Raw genomic sequence first — 19,672 nt, 5'->3', positions numbered from 1 at the left:
CGGGCTTTACAATCAAGTACTTTTTGTCTCGGCGTCTGAAAATTCAAACAGAGCCTCTTCTCTGAGAATATTCAGGCATGGTTTAAAAGCGCAGGCCGGTTGTGTATTAGCTCTGGCGTAATAAGAGGTCAGTATTCTGAACTACACACAGAAGGGACCGTTTGTGAAATGCCTACTTGTTCGAATCGGGCTCACTGTAGCAGGGGAATCTCTGCATGAGGGTCCGCATGTTTTTAAAAAGTCTGAGATATCGAAACATTTTAACTTTATAAACTCTCATTTGTTACGACAGTCTCCAAGGTTGAACGGGATCCAGGAACATATATCGAAGCAAATGCTTAATAGACATAAGGCAACTGTGTTTTCATTCATTTCGCTAAATGAAAAGTAATTATTTTAATACAGACTAGTAGCACCCCAAAGTCCGGATGATTTTTAGACATATCAAGTATATTGTTGAATCATGGGGTAAATGAATATTATAACATGTTCTCCTGTATTTATGAGATTATATCATAATACACAGGGAACCCGAGATGAGTCTGCCTGTTTTTATTTACGTCTTTAGATTTTAAAAAGTTTGTATCTAGACATTTTTCTGTGGTACCTGTTTCTTTATCCGCTTTTTTCATAGTGGTAAGGGAACTTTGCAAGATGGTCATATAAAGTATTCATTTTGCATCGGCGCTCAAGTCACCGCATTTAAGTATGAATTTCATTTGTTTATCCAGTTCACTTTCCGTAGTGTTTAAAAGGACGCTGGAAGCCAGGGTTTCTGCCGCCTTGGAATCTTTTGAGTTTGAGGGACTGGGAACATCTTGTGCGTGTATTCATATTTGTACTCTCGAACCTATTAAACTAGTAATAAAAGGAATGGCCGCGCTTAATAGGGTTCCGAGAAACCCTCCTTTCTGATTGAAAAGGGTTTTTTCTTTTTAACGGTAATTTTTTAACGGTGTAATGTAGGCTTGGGCGGTAATACAGTAATATGGTATCCTGCGGGATCTAAAAATAGCAATGGTATCAGTTTCAATACCGTTATACCGTCATAAAACCAATGCACTTATATAGGAGACAAGGATTAAATATTAAATATAATTTATTTAATGCCTAAAAATGCGTATGCGTGGTTGTCATCAAGTGACAGCGTGGTGGAGGAAGAGAGAGGTGGGGAAAGATGGTGAGTCGCGCACTGTGACCTGGTCTCGAAAAAGAACACAACTTCTGCAGTTTGGCAGTATTTCGGGTTTTGACCGAACGAGAAGGGAGAGGCGGTATATACAGACGAAGCAATTTGCAAATTGTGCAACAAAAAGGTGACCGTGAGAGATGGAAATACGAAACCACCATCCACTCACTGCTGCAAGGATGGACCCGAGTTCACTCAATGCAACAGTTTCAACGCCTCCCGATGCAGGACCAACAACATCTAGGTCCAGCCGACGATAATGGGGGCCTTCTGGAAAGCAACAAAGTACAAAAGGGACAGTGTCTGTTGGAAAACCTGTACTGATGCAGTGACAAAATACTTGGCGAAGGAAATGGTCTCTTTCCACACAGTGGAAAAAAAGTCCTTTACGGACATGGTAAAGGTCCTAGATGCCCAGTACGATGGACGGAAATATTTCTCACAAACAGCCGTCCCACATTTATATAGTAAAGTTAGAGACAATGTTCAAGTGCTGCTGTCAGCGGCAGACAGTTATTCCTTAACAACTGACATGTGGTCGTCAGTTAACATGACACCATATATGTCTCTGACTGTCCATACTATTACACCTGACTGGAAACTTGAATCCAAATGCCTCCAAACTACGTATTTTCCTGAGAGTCATACAGCGGACAATCTTGCTGCTGCGCTCAGAGCTGCACTTCAGGAATGGCAAATTGACGAGAAAAAACTTTCAGCCATAACCACTGAGAGCGCTGCCAACATTCATGCCGCAATCAGGTCCCTGAATTGGCCGTTGCTATACTGCTTCGGTCACAATCTAAACTTGGCTGTCACAAATCGATTGCATGACCAGAGGCAAAAAACCGAGCACGCTCTGGGACTATGCTGTAATATTGAAAGGGCCTTTTCACACAGCTGGCAACGCAAGCATGAACTCCACAAGAAGCAAGTGGACTTGGGACTCCCAAAACATAGTCTCATAACGGTAAGCGTAAAACGTGCAAAGAGTTCCTCAGGGGCAGGGGCTCAAATATAAAAAAAGGGGCATATATATATATATATATATATATATATATATATATATATATATATATGCTTTGCATCACATAAATAAATTATATTGAAAAGTAGGCTATATTAAAATAGAAAACCATTTTTTAAATTGTAATTTTTTTCCAGTATTTTTTATCAAATAAATGCAGGCTTGATGCGCATAAGGGACTTATTTAGCCTAAAATAAATGTGCATGCAAATTTGACCAAATGGAATAATATACATTAATGGACTTATTTATTTATGCATTCATTCATTTATTTAGGCCTATTTATTCATTCATTCTTTTATTTTTGCCTATTTATTCATTCATTTGTTTATTTAGGCCAATTCATTCATTCATTCGTTAAACAAATGTACAAAGTAAACATGCTGGTTTTTCTAGCGAAAAATCTTGACTAGATTGATGCCACTTGCCATTCGTTCCTATTCGCACTGTGTTTATTTTTATTTATTTAATTGATTCAGGTATTTTTATTTGGTTTACGTTAAAAACAATATTGGAAAGAAGACTGGAAAGAAGTTTTTGTTTAGGACTATTGCTTTGCAATACTTTTTATAATATGGATGATGTTTATGTTAATTCAACTCTGGTTGACTGTTGTGGGTCTATTTGCACTTTTTTATAAGCTGTTCTTTGTTATTAAAAAGTTTTTTAAGCGGTGTGATTTAATTTAATTGATTCTCCATGCAAAAACTGTTCTGGATGTTGTGACAGAATTAGGGTTTCCTCGCACCCTTGTACCCTCGGACCACAGGTCAGACACCAGATAAAAGTCCAAATAATTATTTATTATAATAATAAAGTGCACAAAGCACGCTCCTCTCCACAATTCTCAATAAACAATACAATAAACCAATCCTCCACTCCCAGACGCTTAGCCACCCTGCCTCCCAACTCAGCTCGCCGTCTGGGAGCTCCCACAGTCCTTTTATATCCCCCGACCCGGAAGTGTTCCCAATCCAACAGTCCACAAGTCCTTATTCCTTCCGGGTCAGGGTAAACAATGCTTTTTCTCACCTCGGAAGCCCGTCGCTCTTCCTATGACAAACTTCCAGGTCATAGGGCACGAAGAACTCTTCGGTCCTCCCTGCAGCTCCCTCTCGTGGCCCCCATGGCATCCAGCAGGGCGGTGCATAAAAACTCCATTGTCCATGATGCCCTGCTGGTCTTCTGGGGACCTCCATACTGCAAGGAGGGATCCACCTGGTGGCTTGGGGGTATTGGCCGGGATAAACAGCCGGCCATCCTCCACAATGTTTATGTTAATTTAATTCTGTTTGACTGTTGTATTTCCACTTTTTTATAAACTGCTATTTGTTGGTAATAACAGTTGTTAATATTGTTCTGCATGTTATTTTGTTATTGTTTCAGTATTAGTGTTTGATATTCAGTTTCTGAACGGTTTAGGCACAAGCCAACAGTTTGGTGACGCTGTCTGAGCCTTATGTCACAATTTTTTTATTATTCACGGTAATACCGTATACCGAGGTAAAATAGGGAGGAGGTTTGATGGTATCAAAATTTGGATACCGCCCAACCTTAGTGCAACGAGGCTTCTTCAGCAGAGGGATGAGTGCGTGTGTTACTGGGGTATGTTTTAAGCTACTTCACCGGGCACAGAGTATCCAATATATTAACACGATATTAGTTATATGCATGGGGTTTATGTCACAATGATTTATGACCCTTAAGCCACGCCCCTTTGGACTTTGGACCAGAAGTCCCGCCTTATGATTTATTGCCCTTAAGCCCCTCCCAGCTGATGCAACACCAGAAGTCCCGCCCCTGCTGGCATCACATCTCACCCCACGTGACCTGGCCTCCGCCCTCTGGCACCTGATTGGTTCAGGAAACTGTCAAGGGTCTTTTGATGGATGTCTGCCCTCTGTTTGAACTCATCCCCGGCACCTGATTGGTTCAGGAAACTGTCAAGGGCCTTTTGATGGATGTCTGACCCCTGTTTCAACTCATTCCACAGCCACCCGCTTAATTAAACAAACTGTCAAGAGCAGCCCCCCCTCCATGAACGGGCATTCCCTGACAAATCCAGGCCATTTACAGACCTGTTTCTATCCAGACCCTGCCGTTCACCCCTTCTGAAAAGGGCTGTATAAAAAGCGAAGCATTTTCTAAAAACTCTGTGAAGAAAAATGGAATCTATGCCCAATGCCCCGGTGAAGCATCCGTTCCGCAGAATCTATTTGAAGGATCATTTGAGAAGGGTTAAAAGATGTTTGGTGCCTGAGTTTCTCGAAGCTGAAGCTTGGTCTAAGTTGTGCGAAGCCCGGCTGTTATCGGAGGACAACAAGGAAAACTGTCCGCCAGCTTTAGTATTGAAGGACTGAATTCTGCAAATTGAAACGGCGGTCGAGTAACGGACTATGAGGGCTGAAACGTAACTCGATTCATGTGATGACGCCACTGAAAACCCACCTTTATTTTAAGCCACGCCCTCCCCTTTTATCATAAATGCACAGCCTGTTAATTAGAGGACCAAAAGATGGACCATTTAAAGCTCACCAGCATGTCGGCAGCTACTGACTTTGAAATGATGGGGATCGGCATAACACCCTCCGGGATACCACCTGAAGCTTCGTGGTCTGAGACTTCATGGCCTGAATCTTACCAGTTCCATAACTCGGTCTGGACTGCTGGTCTTCAAGATCCCCAAAAATCTGACCTCCGGTATTTTAGTATACAACCCGATTACAGTCTCTGGTCAAGAGACCTCGAGCCAGATTGCGGATTCCATTCTCCAGGTCCGGGATGGTCTTGTGCCGCCTCCGCTGATGATCAGACAGATAACTCCATCTCCGCCAATGGTGCTCAGACGGATAGCACCATCTCCGATAAGGGTACTCAGACAGACATCTCTTACCTAGCTCCAGGACAACCATGGGTGATCAGACAAGGTCCGGAGGAGCCGGAGGAACCGATGTCGATCAATCCGGCTGAGATGGCCTTGGATTGCCCGGATGGTGTGCTGCCTGAAACCTGGAAAAAGGCTCAGCAAATTGTTAAAGGGCTGATGACGAGTCTGCTGGATATCATCGTCTACTACGATCAGAAAAAAGAATGCCAAGGCTGCGAGATAGCCCATCCCAGCCAGAGAAGACATACCTGCCTCTTTGAACCTGAAACCACCTACCGTCAAGGGCGCTTTCAGAGGATTCTGAAGATTTTTCGCAAGTCTTGGCTGAAAGGACTGGTGGTGAAAATTCTAGGTTATTTTAATATTCTACTGCTGATACACAAAATAAACGCTGTGGTTGAAAAGACTGTGGGTGAGTTTGATAATACCAACTCTATTCATGATACAGTAATGCAGTCATTTTATGATATGGATGAATACTCTTACACTGTAGCCCGCTGTGTGGCAAATGAGTTTTGTAAGCGGAATCTTAATCATGAGGGTCATATGAACCTGTGGACTAAATATGACCTGGAATTTGATGATATGATAGAACTGAGTTGTAATTTTGTACCTGAAACTGTGTGAACAATTGAGACTCCTAAATAAATGTTTTCTATAAGGTTAAGTGTTGTCAGTGTCTGTTTTATCACAGTAAGGTCTTGGAAAAAACATATTATAACTCTTGAGAACGCCGGGGGCTTGGGGGGTAAAGATTCCTTGAAAAGAGCTCTCCGGCATGCGGGGCACCGTATTGGGGACCAAGAGGTATTCGATTGGTTATTCGGGACAATACGCCTACACGATCCATAAACCGGCCAGAGTCCACTTTAAAAGGAATAAGGTGTACGTTTCCAATATAGATGGGCAATGGCAGATCGGTCTGGTGGATATGACAAACCTGGCTGACTATAACCAGGGTTACAAGTATCTACTGACTTGTATAGATATTCTTTCTAAATATGCCTGGGTCAGGGTACTGAAAAACAAAACGGGTAAAGAAGTAACGAGGGCTTTTCGAGAAATTTTGGAGCAAGGTAGAGTTCCCGTCAAACTTCAGACCGATAGCGGTAAAGAGTTTCTCAATCGGGAATTTCAAAGCCTGCTCAAGAAACACGGAATTAAACATTTTACCACCGCTAGTGAATTAAAGGCTTCGGTGGTGGAGAGATTTAAACGAACTCTGAAGACCAAAATGTTCTCCCGGAATACCCGGTCCTATCTGCAAGGGTTACAGGACTTGGTGAAATCTTATAATCTAAGTCATCACCGAGGTATAAAAATGCCCCCCGCCGAGGTGAATAGTTCCAATTCTTGGAAAGTCTTTAAAACCTTATACGGCCTAACTAAACCCCAAAGAAACCCAATATATAAGTTCAAAGTCGGTGATGCGGTGAGAGTGTCGAAATCCCGGAATCCTTTTACTAAAGGATACGAACAAACCTTTTCAGATGAGGTATTTACCGTTTCTGAACTAGTCCTGAGGGAGCCACCTGTCTACAGGCTCAAAGATTATGATGGCGAAGACATTATTGGCTCCTTTTACGACACGGAGTTACAAAAGATTCGAGGGCCGGACATCTTCAGGATTGAAAAGATTCTGGTGAAATAAAATATCCGTAGAAAAAAGCATATTTTGGTGAAATGGCTCGGATGGCCCGAAAAGTTTAACAGTTGGATCCCTGAAAGCTATGCGCAAGATGTTAAATACTGAGAATGAAAAATAGTATTTCATTCACAGGGTTTTCACGATGGAGAGAAAAAGCTTTTACGTCGTTCTCCCCAGCAATTCTTCCCGGGATGTTTTCCCTAATAATACCATCGCCGAATTTACCGTCAAATTAGCCGCCCCCATTGAACTACAGGGCCCTTGGGAAGTTGCATTGGCAGCAATTCAGTATCCACACACCTGGAATACCCTAGATAAACCAGATAATAATTTTATTGTGGTGTCCCCGCGAATAGTTAAATATTATACTATTCCGTCGGGGTATTACGCTAACCTCGAGAAAGTGACTTCCAAGATGAATGAAGCGTTGGCGAAAGAACCCCAGGCTGTCGAGGGTGGTTCAGCCAACACTCCAATACCTGAAAACACTATGAGATTCCCCTACAGCGCTATCGAGCGAAGAATCTTTGCATGTCAAGGGACAGCTGGCGAGGCTTTTAGGAGCTCATGGGGACGTGAGCATAGGTCTGGTGAATGAAGCTCCATACCCCTGCGGATATCAGAGCGGGGTTTTATACCTTGTACGTCTATAGCGATATTGTGTCTCACCAAAGAGTCGGACACAGCTACGTCCCTCTCTTGAGATGCATACATATTGAAGATGAGATGAATAAGATTACCACAATCACTTATGACAGGCCGCACTACGCTCAGGTCAGCAAGAGTCAGTTTGATACTTTGGCCGTTGAAATAAAGACAGATCAGAACAAACCGGTTCCATTTCAGTTTGGTAAAGTCATTGTCAAGTTACATTTCAGACCCTGTAAAAGTTGTATACACGACTAATACAGAGATGAAATCTTACCTGGACCCTAGCCCCTACGTGCATTATTATGAAACCCAAGCGGGCAACGGTCTGCCCGGGTTTTCTGGGGCCCCCATGATGTGCAGTTCTGGGATCGGTGGAATATTTCGCGGATTGTTTAGACAGGCTTTGTCTCTCTTAAAAAGAGGCTTCGAAATTGTCAAACCCCACATTAAATTAGCCGCTAAGAATATTGTCAAAGACGTGGTGGCAGGGGCCATGTCGGGAGCGATGACTCAAGGAAGCGAAGAAAATCAATCGGGGTCGGGTCTGATGGTGATGAGGAAAGCTAAGCGTAAGAGACCGTCCAGATCACGAGCTGGACCCGTCCTCAAAAAGACTCGCCGTTCGGCTTTTACATCATTTTCTTCTCTCCGCCACAAGGATAAGTCCCGCAGAAAAAAGAAATCGAAAAACATTTTTTAGTTCAAGATGTTTTTTGTTCATCGAATGTCTCAAGAGTGTGTGAAATCCAAACTGGACTTGTTTACGGTACCTTATACTCAGACTAGTGTAGAAAAAAGCATCTACGTCGAGGTCCCCCCTCTCTCAGCTCTATCGGAAGTCGCCCCGTTGGAGTTTCTGATTACCGGGAATGGGGAAGACTATTTGGACCTGAATAACATGCTTCTACACATCCGATGCAAAATCGTCAATGCCGACGGAACTAATCCGGGCCAAGGGGCCCGGGTAGCCTTGGTTAATTATCCGATAGCCGCTTTATTTTCACAAGTGGATGTCACCTTGGGAGATCGCTTAATATCCCAGAGTTCCAGCCTTTACCCATACAGGGCCCTTTTTGAGGAACTGTTAAATTACAGCAATGAAACTCTCAAGTTCCAATTTGCTTTGGGTCTTTTTTACAAAGACACGGCCAACGAACATGAAAACACCGCCTTGGATGGACCGAATGAGGGTTTCAAAAAAAGAAACGGATATACGGCCCAGGGTAAAACAGTAGAACTCCTCGGGCCTATTCATTCTGACCTATTTTTTCAAGAAAAATTAATTCTAAACGGGGTGGATGTCAGAATAAAAATGGTATGGAGCAAAAATGAATTCTGTCTGATGTCCGGAGATGCCGAGCGTTACAAAGTAAACATTTTATCCGCCGCTCTTTTTGTCAAGAAAGTTAAAGTTTCGTCGAAGGTGAAAATAGGGCACGCCCAAGCTCTCACCACCGCCAATGCCAAGTACCCCATGGAAAGAGTGAATATGAAAGTTCTCAGTATGCCAGCCAGGATACGAGTGAGCAATCAGGAGAACCTGTTCTTGGGACAGATACCCAAATACGTGGTCCTAGGCCTGGTGGATAATGATGCCTTTCAGGAGATTACGCCAGAAACCCCTTCAATTTCAAGCATAACCAGGTGGAGTTCCTAGCCTTGTATTTGGACGGAGAGCAGATTCCAGCCAAACCATTTCAACCTGATTTTGCGAATGACATCACAGCTAGAGAATATTACACCCTCGTGTTGGCCTCCGGAAAGCATTTGAAAGACCAGCCTCTAGCCATCAGTCGTTCTGACTTCTCCCGGGGATACACCCTGTTTGCCTTTGATTTGACGCCCGATCAAGAATGCGGAGACCATTTCTCCTTGGTGAAAACCGGGAACATGAGAATTGAAATCCGTTTTCAACAGCCCCTACCCCATACTGTTAATCTAATAGTGTACGCCGTCTTTGACAACGTTATTGAAATAAACCAGAGAAGAAACATCGTTTATGATTATTAAAAAAGCATGAACACCCTGCAGATCGAGGAACTCCTGGCCGGTAATCCGTACACAGGAAATCTATTTTACGGAGTGTTGACGTGCGACGAACTGACGGAAAAAATACTTACGAATCTCCCGGCCATGATCATCGTCAATACTCACCATCAAAACCAACCCGGAGAGCACTGGTTGGAGATACATCTCAGAGAAGACGGAATTGGTGAATTTTATGACTCTTACGGCTGCCCGCCAGACTTTATCTATTTTCCTGAAGAAATATACCGCTTTTTAAACAGAAATTGTAAAGAAATTATGCACCACACCCGACAGCTTCAAAGCTGGTTTTCCAGCGTCTGCGGGCAACACTGTATTTTTTCCTGCATCACAGAGGAAAAGGACGTTCTTATCAAGAGGTTATGAACCTGTATTTTAATGAAGTCACCAAGAACGATGATATGGTTCAAAAATTTATCAACACTTTGTCTAAGAACACTTCCCGAGGTTTTCAGGATCTTCCCTGCATGCAAAGTTCTATGCCCTGTCATTATCTTAATAAAGAATAGACAGTCTGTATAATCAAATGTAATATTTTATTAAACAAAAATATAATTACATTTCAATAAGGAATCCATTCATTCTTTTTGCGAGATTTGGTTTTCTTGCCCACAGGTGTAGCGGAAGCAGCAGGGACCAAGGCTGCAGAGGCAGCAGAGGCAGCAAAGGCAGAACTCCCGTCTGGGGGAGAAGTTTTGAAACTCTCTAGAAGTTCTCTCGTGTTGATGTTTGGTACGGCAGAGGTCGGAATTTTCGAACCGGCCAGGGCCTTAATAAATTCTTTCCACCCCCTGGGTCTCCGATAGGACGGTATGTTGTGACGGGCGGTTAAATTTCGCATTAGATCGACCATATTCGTACCGGGTAAAGGTTCTCCACGAAACACAAACTCTCCCAAGTCATTCCAGTAGGTTGTATTAGGGTGATGCGAAATTTTCTGTAAAATAATTTTGGTATATTTCTTTGATTTATCCGGAGCACTTTTCAAAATCTCGTCGTACACCCTTTCTTCTGGGGTACTAGGAGCCTGTTTGAGAGCTCCCGACGGTTCCTCCTGGCTCTCGTCAGGCAGCAATAACGTCAGAGAACCGGATTGTTTATCCGCTTTTTTCACAAAGATCAGGTATCTTTGCAAGACGGTCGTATAAAGTTTTACTTTTTGCGTCAGCGCTCAAGTCACCGCGTTCAAGTATGAGTTTCATTTGCTTATTCAGTTCACTTTCCATAGCACTTAAAAGGCCGGTGGAATTTGGGGCTTTCTGACGCCATTGAGCTATTTGTTGTTGAGGGACCAGGTACATCTTGCGCATGTATTCCATATTTATACTCTCGACCCTATTAAACTAGTAATGAAAGGAATGGCGGCGCTTAATATGGCACCGAGAAACCCCCTTTCTGATTTAAAAGGGTTTTTTTCTTTTTAACGGTGAGTTTTTTATCGCCAAGTTTTTTACAGGAGCAACGATGCTTCTTCAACAACTTGAACTGTCTGGACGTCAGGGGGACGCGGCCTTTTAAAGTATTGAGAGCCATTTCTGACAGAGCTTTCCAGCAAACCGTACAATTCTAGGCGGGCATAGGCCGTGGTAAAAGCAGCAATCACCACATTAACAGGGCCGGGTACAACGTATCTGTCATCCGCATACCTCCACTGCACTTGAGCGATTTCGTCGCTGACGAAACCAAAATAGGACACCCTGTACATGTGGCTGTGTTTAACAAATGTTGTGGTCGTTTGATAAGGTTTCTGACCGAATTTTCCCCAAAGAGAATTCAGAAATAACTTGGAAATTTGTCTCTTAGCGGGGTTGGATGTGATGTTTTTACTCTCCAATAAGACGCCTTCTTTTATGAAATAGTCGTCAACATAGCGCCGGCGGGAGGCCCTGTCCTGGGCCCACAAGGGCCACCCGGAGGCTTCCTGTTTGCCTTTCAGATGAATTTTGATGTAATCTGCAAATAAATCGGATGTGCTCTGTTCGTAGTGCCATATCTCGTGTATTTTTAAAACCCTATACCCTTTATCTAAGGCTTTTAGTATTTCGATGCTGCACCAGGTTCCAGTTAAAGACCTTTCCCAATCATTGTGACGGCAAAGGCTGGTAGTTGTTTGGGTTTCTGCACACGTAAGACACAGAGTGAACATCAATTTACTGCAAATTCTTAAAGGGAGGACCGGAAAATACAGATTACAAGGGGCTAGCATGGTGATTTTAATAAGCCTGAAGTAATCTTTAAGATCCCCAAAGTCCTCAAAAACAAAGGTCGGGTGGCCGATCGGGTAGGTTTTTGTTTTGTTGACGTAAGGGTATAGACTTGTAAAATCGTAATAATGCATTTGCTCGGCGCCTTGAACCTTATGATATAATTTGATAGCGTTGGTGCGCCCTCCATACAGGGCATTGAGGGTTGATAGGTTCAGGACACTCAAACCGTCTTAAGAAATCCTGAAGCTCCGAATCCTCTTTTTTCATGCTTTCCCATTGATGTTCCCAGAGAACTCTAACCGTCAGATTACATTTTTCACGCAGTTCCTTCACCTTGTCGTCAAACGTCTTAAAGAATTCGGCAAAATGCGTCCCCGTGAGAGAATGTTTAGCTCGCGCGTCATAGCATTTGGGGCAGCCGTGATAAAAGCATCCGGCAAACTCAAAGGCCGTCGGGACGCCCTGAACTTCGGCGTAACCGTCTAGATAAAAGGACCCCATCTTTACTTCAGGGCGTGTCGAATGTTTATATTTTCCTTCTCGGAAAGAAACATCAGCCATTGAATAGAAGCATTAGAATAAGCTTTGTGAGTGCTTTTGTAATGATCGCTCGGAATGATTCCAATCGTGTTATCAGGCATGCAATTTTGTCTGTACATGGACAGGCAGAGAGAAGCTAGGGTCATACACTGAAAAGGATCGATATTACCGATCCTGAGCACTTCCTCTCTAAATTTCATGCACGCCGTTCTCAAAATAACCACGTCGTTTCTACAGTAGAAAGCCATTTCTCATCTAAAGTTGAAGGTACCGCTTTTAATCGATTCGTACCAAGACAGAAATTCCTCTCTTTCCCGACTCATCATGTATTGAATGCCCTAATATTTAGGCTCGGGGTACGGTCCGATGTAATTTTGATTTTCAACGGTGTTAAAGAAATGGGGAAAGTATCCTTTTTGAGCCTGGAATCCCAGGGCCTTGGGCATCCCGCTCAATTTCATGGGTAAGAAGCTCAACGAGTCGATAAATCTCAATTCATAATCTTCTTCTATAAAACAAAGTAGTTTACAACCCTGAGCTGTAACCATCGGAGTTTGCCCACTCTCGACGAGATATTTCAGCAGGAAATAGCCGTCATACCCCTTAGAATTATGAGCTATGAACGTGTACTCTTGGCATTTCGGACATCGATTCTGTTCTAATACATGCAGTGGATGTAATTGGGGACGTGGATGCCGTCATCTTGACGGAACTCAAAATCATAGAACACGTACTTTTCCTGGAGCGGTCTTAGCGGTAAACTTTTAATAAAACACTGATGATTTTCATCCGATTTTTTCAGGACCATTCTACAAACACGACAGTGTTTGGTTCAACACTTGTGAGGTTTTGAATTGTCTTTCGAGGTGTATCTCAGTTTGCAGAGGGGGCAGACTTTATGGACGTCGCAGATACTTTCAGACCTGCGCGTCTTTTCATTCTATTTGGGCGTTTTATGGATTTCGAAGCAAAGCCTTGATCGACAGAAACGCTGTCAGTCGGAACATCAGAAAGCCTCTCCGTCAACCCAGCGACAGTCTGTAGATAAACAGACGTCACAGTGTTGCTCACAACGATGTCGTGAAGGGTTAGAATACCCCGTGTAGCAAAAATCGCAGATTTAGTCAAATCCCAGAAAACCTTTTAGATTCAAAATACCGTAATAATGCTCGTGATGCAAAAACAGGAAAGCCTTCTTTGTATTTCTGGCCCCTGACGCTTCAAATTTTAATAGTGTGCTAGTGCTCGGTTCACGGTACCAGACGATAATTTTAATTCCCATTAAACTCTTAAACTTTTCAATATCTGAAAACGTTATTTTCTTATCCGTTGATAATCCGACCCTGACGTGCAATCGACGAGCCTCTTGTTCACACAATTTCTGATTGTTTCTGAATCTAGCATTTAATACAGCCAGCAAACATCTGGCAAAACAACACTGATCATCCGGGTTAAAGGAGATCCATAGGTGTTTCCGTTTCTTTTGAATGATTACATCGCTGAAAAGGGTACGGGCTTTATGCCTAGGTCCCCCACCACCAGATGGAACCCTCACTACCTAGTAGCGTGACTCTGGAGAAGTAATTCAATTTGATTAAAAAAATCCTCCACAGAAAGCATACCCGCGGAGGTTAGGGAAAAAACACTGGGATTGAGTGATTCAGTCTGTAATTCTAACTGCACTAGATCCCTAGGATCCAAAGTGGTCGTAAAACTGTTTAATATTTGTTGAACGGTCTCGTGTATATGATTAAATATCTCGGCGAATGAATCGAGTGTGTAGGCCTCGGAAAAATTGAAACGGTGTCTAATCTCGATATTGTTAAATTTTGGACGCTCCGTTATAGTAGTGGACTGATGCGGATCTGGAGAGGAAGGATTGTTCGTATGCGAAGTAGAGTGCTGCGGGGAGTTTATTGACGGTTGTGGAAAGGAAGGATTGTCCGTATGTGAAGTAGAGGGCTGTGGAGAGCCGAGACTCGAGATAACCCCAGACGGTTTAGTCACTCCGGAGCCATGATACTTACTGCAATTGTTCAACCCTGAGGAAGCCCTTTGAGAAACTTCTTCAGTGTGTAAAGGACTAGCTTCTAAAAAAACAAAAACAAAAAGTCCTAAGCTTCCAAGGTTTGCCTCGGTTCATTAAAAAACACGAGTGCTCTCTCTTTAAATCAATCCATCCACACATGCAACCACAGCTCATGCGTTATCACCCTGCAGACTCTATTCTGCTAGATGCTTGTCCATATACAAAATTCTATTTTACGTTAGCTAAACAGAATCTCGAACTAAATAGGTTATTTTGTAACTACCTGAAACCTCAATCCCTATCAAAACAGACACCCTAGTTCTTAATCCTATCCATTTACACATGAACAATACACTGGAGACGTTTACAAGTCGCCCGGACTTTGGACACAAATTTTGGAAGTGCTTTATGATACCAAATGTTTGCCAATCATTTGAACCGGACACAAGCAACGCTCGTTGCACCGCGTCTTTGGAATGTCTCCTAAAAACATCCTTTGTTTTACAAGCTGCATTCCACAAGGTAAGGCAATTTTTCACATGGGACGCAATCTGTTGCTAGGTGCTCTGAATCGCTCCCCATCCTTTCCTCCCTACTCTACCGTCTCTGGGCTGTTAAGCGCACCCCCCCATCACCACTTTAGCTTCAGGCGAGCGCCGCATGTATTGGGAAAATGTCCTCCGTATTCGTGGCTTGCCAAAGCGTCTTTACCTTTTTCCCAGAATGATGGCATATTGAAGGCGATCTAACTTTTAGACCTGTAAATGTCTAAAAAATAAAATCTAAGTTTGGGGAAATACTTTTTATACACCGAGGATAGCTTTTTTTAAAAAATAAGCCATTTAAAAAGGGTGCTGTTGCCTATTATTTAACTGTGTGATTTTTATGGCTTATATCAAAATATATTTAAATGGGGATGGAAAAAAAATATTGCTCAATTTTAAGGAATTAGACTCCATCTCTACAATATATAAAATCATTTTACAATCCCTTCCTTTCAAAGGTCCAAGAGGACACTGGGAAAAAGATCTCTCAATTAATATATCAGAAAAGGAGTGGAAAGTAGCAATGCAGAGAATTCACTCGAGCTCCATATGCGCAAAGCATACAATTATATAACTCAAAATTATATATCGAGCACATCTGTCTTGACTAAAACTCTCCAAAATGTTTCCAGGGCATGATCCAACCAGCGAACGTTGCAACCAAGCCCCAGCCTCACTGGGTCACATGTTCTGGGCCTGCACCAAATTAACATTATTCTGGACAAAAAATTTTAATTACCTCTCAGACAGCCTTGGACTCCCAATCCCTCCTAACCCATTAACAGCTGTGTTTGGGGTTCTTCCAGAGGGGCTTAAAGTGGAGAAGGACAAACAAATTGTGATTGCATTCACTACACTGTTGGCACGCAGACTTATTCTGATAAACTCTCCTCTTTTAAGTCAGTGGGAAACTGATGTGTTATACTATTTGAAATTGGAAAAAATCAAATACTCAGTTAGAGGATCTGTACAGACTTTTTTCAAAACATGGCAGGATCTAATCAGTAATATTTTAAAATAAGTTTATAAAGCACAGAGAATTTATTAATTTAGGTATGTTTACAAGCCTTAAATTTTACACCGTTTGGCTTGCTCTCTCCTTTAGGGGTGGGGATCGATCTGTTCTTAACATAATTCTTTTTTTTGTAAAAACTTGATTGCTATGTATGGATTGTAATAAAATTAATAAAGAAAAAGTTTTTAGATCATTAAAGCATCTCTCTTTATAGAGCTGTATTTTTGGAAGTGCTTCATGTTAATGTTTACCAATCATTTGAACCGGACACAAGCCACGCTCGTTGCACCGTGTCTTTGGAATGTCTCCTAAAAACATCCTTTGTTTTACAAGCGGCATTCCACAAGGTAAGGCAATTTTTGTTGCTAGGTGCTCTGAATAGCGCCCCATCCTTTCCTCCCTACTCTACCGTCTCTGGGCTGTGAAGCTCACCCCCCATCACCACTTTAGCTTCAGGCGAATGCCTCATGTATTGGGAAAATGTATTCCGTATTCGTGGCTTTCCAAAGCATCTTTACCTTTTCCCAGAATGACGGCACGTTAAAGGCGATCTAACTTTTAGACCTATAAATGTCTAAAAATAAAATCTAAGTTTGGGGAAATACTTTTTATACACCGAGGATAGCTTTTTTTAAAATACGCCATTTAAAAAGGGTGCTGTTGCCTATTATTTAACTGTGTGATTTTTACAAGGCTTATATCAAAATATATTTAAATGGGGATGGAAAAAAAAGGTTTTAGACCAAATTTAAAGCATCTCTCTTTATAGAGCTGTATTTTTGGAAGTGCTTTATGTTTACCAATCATTTGAACCGGACACAAGCCACGCTCGTTGCACCGCGTCTATGGAATGTCTCCTAAAAACATCCTTTGTTTTACAACCTGCATTCCACAAGGTAAGGCAATTTTTCACATCAGACACAAACTGTTGCGTAGGTGCTGTGAATCGATCCCCTCCTTTCCCCCTAACCGGTCACACAAACACCTGCCATCTCTGGGCTGTGAAGCGCATTTCTGTATCCCCGGAGGTCTGATCTGTTTAAGGCTATGGCTTTAAGATTCAAGGGACAAAGGCCAGCGTGGTTTCGATTCCCGCTTCTGGTAAATATTTGTGCTCCGTTCACTCTGGGATTATCTGAATACAATTCTAACTTTTAGAAAACTATTCGCCGTGCTTTCGCGATCTGTTTCCTTAGGGGCAGCTGATTATTTAAAATGGGAGATGATGGATGGAACAGGGCTTTTTTTTAAAGATATACAAAATATACATCCGAGGCTAGCGTCTCAAACGTTCTTTAAAAGGTCCCTGGTGCCTATTATTTAACTGTGCAGGTGATTTTTAAATCCTTTAACTTTAAAAGTTACACACGTAACTTGTTCTCCTGGACTGAGCAGCTGCGCGAACGTGCAAGCTTGATGTGCACTCCCGTTCCGGGTTAGGGTGGGGGGTTGACAAGCATGCGCTCGCAGAACACAACAGGGGGTGGGTGGTGTTTCTGTCAGCAGAGCTCCGGCCTCATACAGTTTGCAGCAGGGGGACTGTCCAGCTCTCTCTGTCTACACAGAGCCTGTCAGTTTTGAGAGAGAGCAGGGGCTGCTAAAAAGCCGGGCTGCTTGATTTCTGTGAGGTGGGGAACTTGAATCACCGCTAAGGTTGTTTTTTACTGCAGAATCTGTCTGTGAGATGGAAAAAAGCAGCTTGACTTAGTTTGAAGCAAAGATGAGATGTTTTAATTGCGTGTTCATCTTTAAAACGTAGATAGAACAAAGTGCTTCGCTTTTTATACCGGCCTTTCAGAACTGGCAGGGACGTGTGGGGGACTGGCATGTGTCTTTCGAACTTGACTGAATGTACGCTTGGAGCTTTGACCCAGCAGAGGCAGTCTCAGCTCTCAGCTCTCACGCATCAACTGTGTAGAGTGAGTGAAGGGACAGCTTGTCAGTGCAGAGAATGTCTGGGTGCTTGACTTAGATAAAATAAAAAAACGGTTTACAAGTGCTAAACTAAGGTTTAGATCTTTAAAGTCTTAGATTATTTTGAATAATAGATAGATACAGGAGTTCTTACCCAAACCGTAGAGGCAGGCAGCTCTGCCCCTTGAAACGCTTGTGTGTCTTCGAGAGAAGTGGGGACACCAACAGGTCTGTAAATGGCCTGGATTTGTAAAGACATGCCCCGGGCATGCCCGTTCATGGAGGGGGGCTGCTCTTGACAGTTTGTTTAATTAAGCGGGTGGCTGTGGGATGAGTACAAACAGGGGTCAGACATCCATCAAATTCCCCTTGACATTTTCCTGAACCAATCAGGTGCCGTGGGGGAGGGCTCAAGGAGGGTCAGACATCCATCAAACTGCCCTTGATAGTTTCCTGAACCAATCAGGTGCCAGGGATGAGTTCAAACAGGGAGCAGACATCCATCAAACTGCCCTTGACAGTTTCCTGAACCAATCAGGTGCCAGGGATGAGTTCAAACAGGGAGCAGACATCCATCAAACTGCCCTTGACAGTTTCCTGAGCCAATCAGGTGCCGGGGGTGTGGGGGACAGACATCCATCAAAAGGCCCTTGACAGTTTCCTGAGCCAATCAGGTGCCAGAGGGCGGGACAAGGTCACGTGGGGTGAGATGTGACGTCATCGGGGGCGGGACTTCCGGTATTGCATCATGCGGGCGGGACTTTCGGTATTGCGTCATAGGGGGCGGGGCTTAAGGGTCATAAATCATTTTGACATAAACCCCATGTATACTCACAATACTAGTCAGGGTCTATTGAGGATCAGGATTTCACTTTCTTTTTTAAATCTGTTACCTCCTTTTTCCATCCTGTGCATTGTTCAGTAAACCTTATTTTTTGGTGGACCAGAACATTTTGCTTACACTCCACTCATTATTCTCTTTAGGTTTTCAACTGTTATACCTACATTTTGTAAGTTTCAGCAGTCCTTTTAAAATGTTTCTGTGACAGTAGTAAGTAGTAACTTAATCATATGGTGCAAAAATCCAGACTACTCACTTTTAAAAAGCTCTGCTCTGAATTTACCAATTCAACCAATATGTCAGCTTTGCCTCCATCTCACCACTGCAACTGGCCCTTTCTCTTTTTAGGGTAGCGTTTCTCAACCTTTATGCATTTGCAAACCCAGTTTTCATAACAGTTTTAATCAAGCCCCCTAACTTTTTTTTAAAGTAGCCCACTAATACCAATATTTCCTTTTTTAATTAATGATATACCATAGATGCATCTTTTATTATAACTACTTAACTTTTATCGACATTTATCTAACTCTATATTTATTTTCTAGTATCAGAATGTAGTTTAAGTTATTTTGTTTTGGTTTCAATAGATGTATTTTTCATATTTTCAATTCTTGTTTTCACATCTTTGCGCCCCCTTTTTGTTACTTCGTGCCCCCTAGGGGGCCATCCCACAGTTTGAGAACCACTGTTGTAGGGGATTATTTGTAAAACACTCTGTGGCACTTCAAGCTAAATTAAATTTCCTTGGTTATTCAGCCGTCCACCGGTGTTCCATTTTTGTTATAAATTGTATTTAGTCTCTCTTTATTTACTAAACATTTTATATGTTGACTAGAAAACAGTTATCTTGTTCAGGTTTTAATTTAAAACAGCATTTTCATCAACAGGCTATAACCACTTTGGTACTCAGGGTGCTTTGTATAATACAAAGTTTTAGGAATTCTGTTAATGCTTGGTAACAACCTTCAATTTTACATCAGTTATGAAAAATAAGAATGGTTATAGTATGTTATAGGAGCCTATACACTACAGGGCTAATGATGATTGGACACTTTGGACAAATCAGGATAGAAAATGTTTTAGTGAATAGTTACATAATATCCATTATATGTGTTAGCACAAGGATTTAAATT

The sequence above is a fragment of the Polypterus senegalus genome, chromosome 11, assembly GCF_016835505.1.
Source record: "Polypterus senegalus isolate Bchr_013 chromosome 11, ASM1683550v1, whole genome shotgun sequence".
NCBI classification, from domain to species: Eukaryota; Metazoa; Chordata; class Cladistia; order Polypteriformes; family Polypteridae; genus Polypterus; species Polypterus senegalus.
The sequence above is the reverse complement of the archived record's forward strand: the minus strand, read 5'-3'. Positions refer to the sequence as shown.